Raw genomic sequence first — 8,834 nt, forward strand, 5'->3', positions numbered from 1 at the left:
CCTGCTTCATATTTTTTTCCAGAGAGAAGGAAATGTTTTTCAGTCTGGTTAGACAGGCTTAAAGTAAAAAAAAAAAATAAACCTGGAAAAGAGTGAAAACAGGCATTAGCTAAGCAAAAGGTGAAGATGCACAGCTTCTTTGGAGATGTAGCTGGTAGGGAAATGCCTTTGCTTAGTCTCAGCTGGCTGAGAAGACAGCTTTCATAGCAGAAACTGTCAGTGGTGGCAATGTCATGTTTGCAGGCCCAGCCTGGCCTGGACAAGCTGGTGGCTGCAGGCACACCGGCAGCTGGCTGTTATCAACGACAGTCCGTGCCCACGGGCAGCAGCGTGCGGCCACTCTGAGATGAGCGCAGTCCCTCAGCCAGCCTGGGCTCCCAGCAAGCACCTAGTAAAGTCCCAGCAAGTTCCCAGCAGGCTCCTGCACCTCCAGGCTCACCTCCATCCTGAGCGTCGGCCTGGAGCTGTGCTGAAGTGTGATTTTTTACGAAGGGACTGTTGAATCACATGTGTGTGCCTGCCTGCCTGTACAAACTCTGCCTAGCTGAGATGTCTACAGCATGTTCAGGACAGTAGGGGAGTAAGTATATAGCGGACAGCAAGTGTTGCCTATGCCCCCATTAATCCTATTTTTCCTGACTATCAGACTGTATGCATCTTGTTTTGGATGCTCACTCGCTCCTCTGATTGCCTGCCATGCTTGCCACTGGTGGGGAGACTCTCATGGGGATGAGAGTGTCTCTGCCACCCACTGCCCTCACCACCTCGAAGCAGCTGCTGGGTGCAGCCTGGTCTCGGAAAGCCGCAGAAAGGCCATGGTTAGAGGGAAGTGCACAAAGGCAGTGATGGCTGTTTTCTCACTGACTTAGGCACTACAAATAAACAACCTACAGACCCATCCCTTCATCCCTCATGGACACTTCAAAAAGGGACCTCATGGACACTTCAAAAAGGGACTTGAACACCCTTGAAAAAACCATGCAAGACTCTAAACATGGGTTTGTGATTTGCTGTGTGTTTGACTAAAGGCAGAAGTGTTTTAAAGTCCGTTGAATGTGTTTCTCTTCTTGAGTTATTTCAAAATTATAGCACTTTCACATGCTATATAGCTTCTTCTTTCCTAACTGGAATAACTTTGGCGGTCTGTAAGTCCTAAGTTATTCGTTATCACATTATCCGGAGTGGATAGGGCTGCATAGAAGTAAGTCTAACAAGCATCTTCATTTTTAGAAAAAGTGGATCTTATGGAATAGGCCAAGATATTTTAAAGTATATAAAAAGACATGCTTGATTTGTTTGTGTTAACATTCAAGTTGTCTTAATAGTAAAGAAAGTCCCTTGCAAATATTTTTTTCTATGTCAGAATTGGTTTGTGCTGACTTGTGAGGTCGGTTATAATCCACAGCTGTCTTGACAGCTGCATGAATAGGAAATTGTTATGTCTGCAAATCACAAAAATGTCATGAGTGTCTATGGATGAAAGAGGAATTTTAGCTGGTCTTTATTATTCTGCTATTGTAGAATGTCAGTCATGATCTACTCTTTTGAGTTTTCTTATAATTTTTTTTTTCCAAAACTGATAAATACACATAAATCCTTTAGGACAACTATGACTGTGCAAGGATTTAAATTTATGCAAGCAAAGCTGGAGCTTTACAATTTCCAGGAAGCATTTTAGCAAGTAAATTTTGTTATATGTAGTGCCCTTAGACAACCACTCAAACAAGACAAACAACAAATAGTTTACATTAATTTGCCTCCTGAGATTTGCAAAATTGTAGACATACACACAAACACACATGTTATATTTCTGCACAAATGCATAGTATGTCCTTTACCAATCTTTATCTGGAAGCTAATACAGATTATTGAAGTTCACCAAAAATAATGTTGCAGTGGGCTCAGATGCAGAATTAAAAAATAAATCTGTATGAAATAAAGCCAGATAACAGACAACCTTTTACTGAACTTGCTTAATCCAGGAGATTTGCTGGTGGATGGTGGGGAGGGAGTGGGAGGCTGTCTGTGCTCCTCTGGTGTGGCACATGCGTCGCGTCACATGCAAGGGGAGCAGCTGTGCTCCAATCTCCAATCCACCCCATGGCTATAGTGATCTCTGCCTAATCTACGGCAGATTTATAACTCACCCTGGGCGAGGCTGTGTGAAATCACTCCATCAGAACTCTACAGCCAGGAGCAATTGTCTAAAATTAAGACCAAAGCTTACATGTGCATCTTGGGTCAAGTCATAAAACTGCTGAGAGACTGTGTACCTGTCTGGAAGGACACCTTGTCAGAGCAGGGTCTATGTGAGGACTGATCCATAGTACATGATGACAAAGGCATTGGGGAGCTTTGTTTTCAAAAATGCTACAGGTTCTACAACACTGGGGGGACTTCAACCACCCTGACATCTGTAGGAGAGACAACACGGCAGGGCACAGGCAGTCCAGGAGGTTCCTGGAATGTGTGGACGATCACTTCCTCTTGCAGGCGATAGAGGAGCCGACAAGGAGGGGTGCCATGCTTGACCTTGTGCTCACCAACAGGGAGGGGCTGGTGGGGGATGAGAAACTGAAGGACATCCTTGGCTGCAGCGACCACGACACAGTGGAGTTCAAGATCCATGGGGCAGCGAGGAAACTACATGGCAAGCTCTCTGCCCTAGACTTCAGGAAGGCAGACTTTGGCCTCTTCAGGGACCTGATGGGCAAAGTGCCATGGGAGGTGGCCCTGGAGGGAAGAGGGGCCCAGGAAAGTTGGTCCACATTCAAGGAGCACCTCCTCCAAGCTCAGCAGAGGTGCATCCCCATGAAGAACAAGTCGGACAAAAAGGCCTGCATGCATGAGCAAAGAGTTCCTGGACCAACTGAAAGTGAAGAGGAAAGCCTATAGAGGGTGGAAGCGGAGACAGGTAGCCTGGGAGGACTACAAAGAGGATGTGCAAGTGACCAGGGATCGGGTGAGGAAGGCTGAAGCCCTGACGGAATTGAATCTGGCCAGAGATATAAAAAGCAACAAGAAAAGCTTCTATAGGTATGCAGGGGACAAAAGAAAGTCCAAGGAGAATGTAGGCCCCCTCCAGAAAGAAACCAGTGTCCTGATTACCTGGGACGTGGAGAAGGCTGAGGTACTCAATGACATTTTTGCCTCAGTCTTCACTGATAAGGGCTCTTGTCTCACCACCCAAGCTGTGGAAGGCACAAGCAGGGACTGTGAGGATGAAGAACCGCCCACTGTACTCGAAGAGCAGGTTTGGGAACATCTGAGGGACTTGAAGGTGCACAGGTCCATGGGACCTGATGAGATCCATCCGCGGGTCCTGAGGGAACTGGTGGATGAAGTTGCCAAGCCACTGGCCATTGTATTTGAGAAGTAGTGGCAGTCTGGTGAGGTCCTCAATGACTGGAAGAGAGGGAACATAACCCCCATTTTTAAAAAGGGGAACAAGGAGGACCCGGGCAACTACAGGCCGGTCAGCCTCACCTCTGTGCCTGGCAAGGTCATGGAGCAGATTCTCCTGGAAACCATGTTAAGGCACATGGAGAGCAAGGAGGTGACTGGTGACAGCCAACATGGCTTCACCAAGGGCAGATCATGCCTGGCCAATTTGGTGGCCTTCTATGACAGGGTGACAGCACTGGGATGAGCAACGGATATCATCTACCTGGACTTGTGCAAAGCTTTTGACACTGTCCCGCACGACATCCTTCTCTTTAAACTAGAGACATGGGTTTGATGGATGGACCACTTGGTGGGTAAGGAGTTGGCTGGATGGCCGCACTCAGAGAGTGGTGGTCAATGGCTCGATGTCCAAGTGGAGACTGGTTACGAGTGGCATCCTTCAGGGGTCTGTGTTGGGCCTGGCCCTGTTCAATATCTTTGTTGGCAACATGGACAGTGGGATAGAGTGCACCCTCAGCAAGTTTGCTGATGACACCAAGCTGAGTAGTGCTGTTGACATGCTGGAAGGGAGGGATGCCATCCAGAGGGACCTTGACAGGCTGGAGAGGTGGGCCCATGCCAACCTCATGAAGTTCAACCAAGCAAAGTGCAAGGTCCTGCACCTGGGTCGTGGCGATCCCAGGCACAAATACAGGCTGGGCAGAGAATGGATTGAGCAGCCCTGAGGGGAGGGACTTGGGAGTGATGGTGGATGAGAAGCTCAACATGAGCAGGCAATGCGCTCTTGTGGCCCAGAAGGGGCATCAAGAGGAGCGTGGCCAGCAGGTCGAGGGAGGTGATTCTCCCCCTCTACTCCTCTCTGGTGAGACCCCACCTGGAGTACTGCATCCAGTTCTGGAGCCCCCAACATAAGAAGGATATGGACCAGTTGGAGAAGGTCCAGAGGAGGGCCATGAAGATGATAAGAGGGCTGGAGCACCTTTCCTATGAGGACAGGCTGAGAGAGTTGGGGCTGTTCAGCCTGGAGAAGAGGAGGCTCTGGGGAAACCTTATAGTGGTCTTCCAGTACCTCAAGGGGGCCTACAAGAAAGATGGGGTAAGGCTGTTCAGTAGGGCCTGTTGTGATAGGACAAGGGGTAATGGTTTCAAAATAGAGAGAGGTAGATTTAGATTGGATATTAGGAAAAAATTTTTTACAATGCGAGTTGTAGAACACTGGAACAGGTTGCCCAGAGAGGTGGCGGATGCCCCATCCCTGGAAACATTCAAGGCCAGGCTGGATGAGGCTCTGAGCAACCTGATCTAGTTGGGGATGTCCCTGCTCCTTGCAGGGGGGTTGGACTAGATGACCTTTGAAGGTCCCTTCCAACTCTAACCATTCTATGACTCTATGAAAGTAAACCTATGACATTCAGCATTCAGCTGAGAAAAATGAAGTGAGATAAACTGAAGGAAATTATGAAAGAACCTTCCTGAAATAAACACTTGTGTAGCACAGGGAAGGAGATACAGATATTTCTGTGAGCATTTTCTCAGGACTACATTGTCAATGCAGAGCTTAGCCCAAGCAGGTATAGCAACCACCTAAACTTGGGGTATGGATTTATCTGGGAGGGTCTGCTGCTGAATCAATGGAGTTCTGGCAGTGATGAATTTAAGCCAGTAATTACTAAGACAAATGAAAAATAGCAGCCAGAGGTTATGGTACAAAATACCTCCATTACTATCTGTCATGATGCCAGAAAGGCTTCTGAAATATTGCAGAGCAGGTTTGCTTTTATTCTAGCAGGAGAATACTCAAGAGAGGAGACAAGATAAAGTTCTTTCTTAGACTATAAAGAGGCTAGAAAGCTTAGCATACTTAAAATTGCTTAGCAAACACCGGCAAACTCTAGCTTACAGTAAGGCCATTTCTGTGCACTCTGCTGCCATGTTTTGCTTCAGGCAGGGAAGACAGTATTTCACAGAGATGTTACCAGAGGTGGAGGAGTCATACACCCCCAGGAGTCACTGAGCCACACAATGTGTAGTAGAAAGTGCCTGTTCACAAGTAGAGCCAACTGGCAACAGTTGAAGGGGACAAGGTGTAGCACTTGTTTCATGGGATACAGCACTTCTCAGGCCTTGATTCTTCTAGTTTTACAAAAGATGCAACTATTCTGGTGTTTCAGTCAATATTTTTCTCTCCGGGGTGCTAAGCATCTCATGAACACACAGCCTGCCTATAAATATGTATGTACGAATATATGTGTACACCCCCTTCCCCATACACATTTACATGCACATATATACTGGCCAACATAATATATGTGAATAACTGATGTCTGTCTAATATGTAATATGCTTATTTGAAATGCTATTCAGGGTGGATAAGACGGTGCAGTTGCCTAAAAACTATTGTCAAGTCTCCTGTTTCTTTTTAGGTAATGCTATTTGTGAAAAGCCTTCAGAAGTAAAAAGCAGTATTTTATTATTTGTGGACAATTAAAAATGCAGATTTTCTTTGGATCCATGTTTTTACTCATCCCATTAAATGTTGATTGCCTGGATATTTTAATCAGGATTATGGTGTCTAATGAGATTAGTTAAATAACACTTCTTGTTAATTAGGGTGACCTGTCTACTAGACTTTTTCTGAAGGCCATATGGGTGCATGAAGCAGAATGCTTTGGAGGACAAGTGACTGTGTGAGACCAAGGTCAAAGGTAAGATGCTGTGGGGTATATGAGAGTGCAAACATGAGCGTTAACATGGAAGTGCTTTTTAAACCAATTGATTAAAAAGGCACTAATAGAAAAAACCAACAACAGACATACTTTTATGGGAATAATCATGTTTATTCAACTACTGTTCAATTGATATTCAAATGTATCTATTGAATCTGAAGAGATGGTGAGCACAGAGTGCAGTAAAAAAAACCCAACAAAATTACAATGAGAAAGCTGACTTTAAAGTAACTATTAGAAAAGAGCTAACTAATTTCTTGCTCTAAACAGTTTTGAATTGGAGGTGTTTACATTTTGCTGAGCACCATAGCTGAGAGAGTTTGAACTGGATGCATTTGAGACCTACTTCCATTTTCTTGCTTCTTTAAAGTGCAGAAGTTTTTGCACTCCCGAAGAACAGCGAATACAGAGATCCTGATTCTTTACTTAGAAGGAAGGACAACAATTCAAAATTGTGGGATGAAACACAGCATAGTAAAATGTAGGCTGACTATCTGGATAGATGTCATTGTATTAAGATAAATTAGACTGTAAAAGAGTCTGATGAAAGCCTAAGAATCATTTAAACTAGAAAGAATAAAGCTGTCTGACATATACTGTAGACAACAACCCTATGCTCATGGGAAGAAACAAGATGATATCATAGATCTTTTCCATAATTTATTTTCTAATGTCTATAATCTGTGATAAAGCATACTTTTGTGGAGAGAGGCCAATATTTTTAAGCCTAGGCACTGATATTTGGATCTAGTTTAAAGAGATATACGTAGTCACTCACAGGGAACCTTTTCAAAGCTCTAAGACATGGTGCAAGAGGAGCTGAGGAGTTACTCTGTTGAATCGACAGATCATGCTTAAAAAAGCAGAGGCTGCCTAGGAGCCCACATCTGTATAGAAGTTAGTCTTACAGTGCTCCATTTGTGTTTGGCTTCCATGTATTACCATAACAAAAATCATAATGATTAGAAATAACAAAGTGTTGGCTTTGTGAAGCTGATGACTGAATCCAAAGCCTCCAGACAAAATTGCATGTGGACCTTGCAGAGCATGGTATTGTTTCAGAATATATGGAAAAATTATTTCATAGTACTGGAGTTTTATTCTTTCCACAGTTACAAGACAACACATCCACCCTTTTCTAGTGTTGTAAGAATTAACACCAAGAGCTTACAGTGAAAGATATGGCCTCTGGCTACTGCATGACCAGTGTAATCGTACCATTAGCTGCTGGCCTGAATATACAATACACATGAGAATGAGAATGTGTAATAGCCATGTAGCTTTTGTGTTCATAAGATGACAGCAATACTTCTCCCTTAGCCTTACAAACATGGCAATTACAAACACCAAAACTAATGTGTATTGCAGGAAACTACACAAACAATTTATTTACATTGATTCTTTCCTTTTCTTAAATAAAACCTAGCACACATGAGGAGAACATGATTAAAGAAAAGTACATTTGTCTTACCTAAAACTAATTGATTCTGTAAAATCTGTTCAAAGGAGGACAATGAACTGATGATTAATCATAATCTCAGCCAGTCGAAGAAATTGAAAACTTCCAGCCTATGTACTTACAGTGGAAGGAGATGATACAGTAACAGATGGAGTATTCCAAAGCACTCAGCCCATATTCAGCCAGGAGGTAATCCCGAAGTCCACCCAAGTCCTTGCCTACTGCTTCCTATTTGTTGGCTTCAGCTCTTCAGAAACATCTACCCAACATGAAATAGAAAGCTCGGAAACTGAGATACAATTTTTGCCATTTGAATTTGGAGCTCTCTCTTCTCCCACTGTTACCACTATGAGTTGTACAGTTACTTAAGAGACAGTTATACAACATGTTTTTTAAAGTCTCACTCATGGCACATGGTTAATGCATATCTTATTTATTTCTGAAATATCAGCTCTGGACCCCTGAGGGGACAGTGTGAATGACCAGCAGTGTTGCCAGCCATGGCATTCACTAAGGGTCATGCCACCCATCATCTGTTCTGGACAAATTCTCTGCCGTATGACTCAGTGGCATGAGTCACAAGTTACTTTCTGAAACAAGCTAATCATTCTCATCTTTATCAGGGTATTTCAACTGGGGTCATAATACGTTATTTTCAACTTTGTGAGCTACAAGTGCAAAGTGGTTGGTTAGCATTTCCCCATCTGCACACATTTATTTACCCAATAAAAACTACACAACTACATTGCTGAAAATAGACAGAAAAGAGTGAGCCTTATCACCTCCCAGTTATTTAAAGTCTGATTTTACATCTTCACTATATTTTAGTTTGAAAATTGCAGATGTGGAGCCTGGACTGAGTTGCGTGTGTTTCCTGGAAGCCTTTCAAAAGGTTATAACCTGCCGAGCCTCGTGCTGTAGGCTTTGAGAGGCGCTTGAGTTTCAGTATGCGCTAGTGGCCTTAGGCTTTTTCAGCTTTTGTGTGAAGAAGGTGAGGAATATTTTAGCTTAATTCAACCTCAGATAGGGAGGTGCAATACTTTTCCTGTGTTTGCTGATGTGGTTTGCGCGATGTTTCTGGAATCTGGCTCACACAGAGTCAAGGGCAATTTCAAGATGTCACGATACATCAGCAAAAGTAATTAGAAAAGAATGTGAGCTGGCACTTGCGTTAATGCTGCCTAGTAATTAATAGCATAGCTACAATCTTGCTGGCTCGTGTAACAATCTGCAGACTTGAGGCA

This window comes from Chlamydotis macqueenii, chromosome Z, assembly GCF_036417535.1.
Source record: "Chlamydotis macqueenii isolate bChlMac1 chromosome Z, bChlMac1.mat, whole genome shotgun sequence".
NCBI lineage: Eukaryota > Metazoa > Chordata > Aves > Otidiformes > Otididae > Chlamydotis > Chlamydotis macqueenii.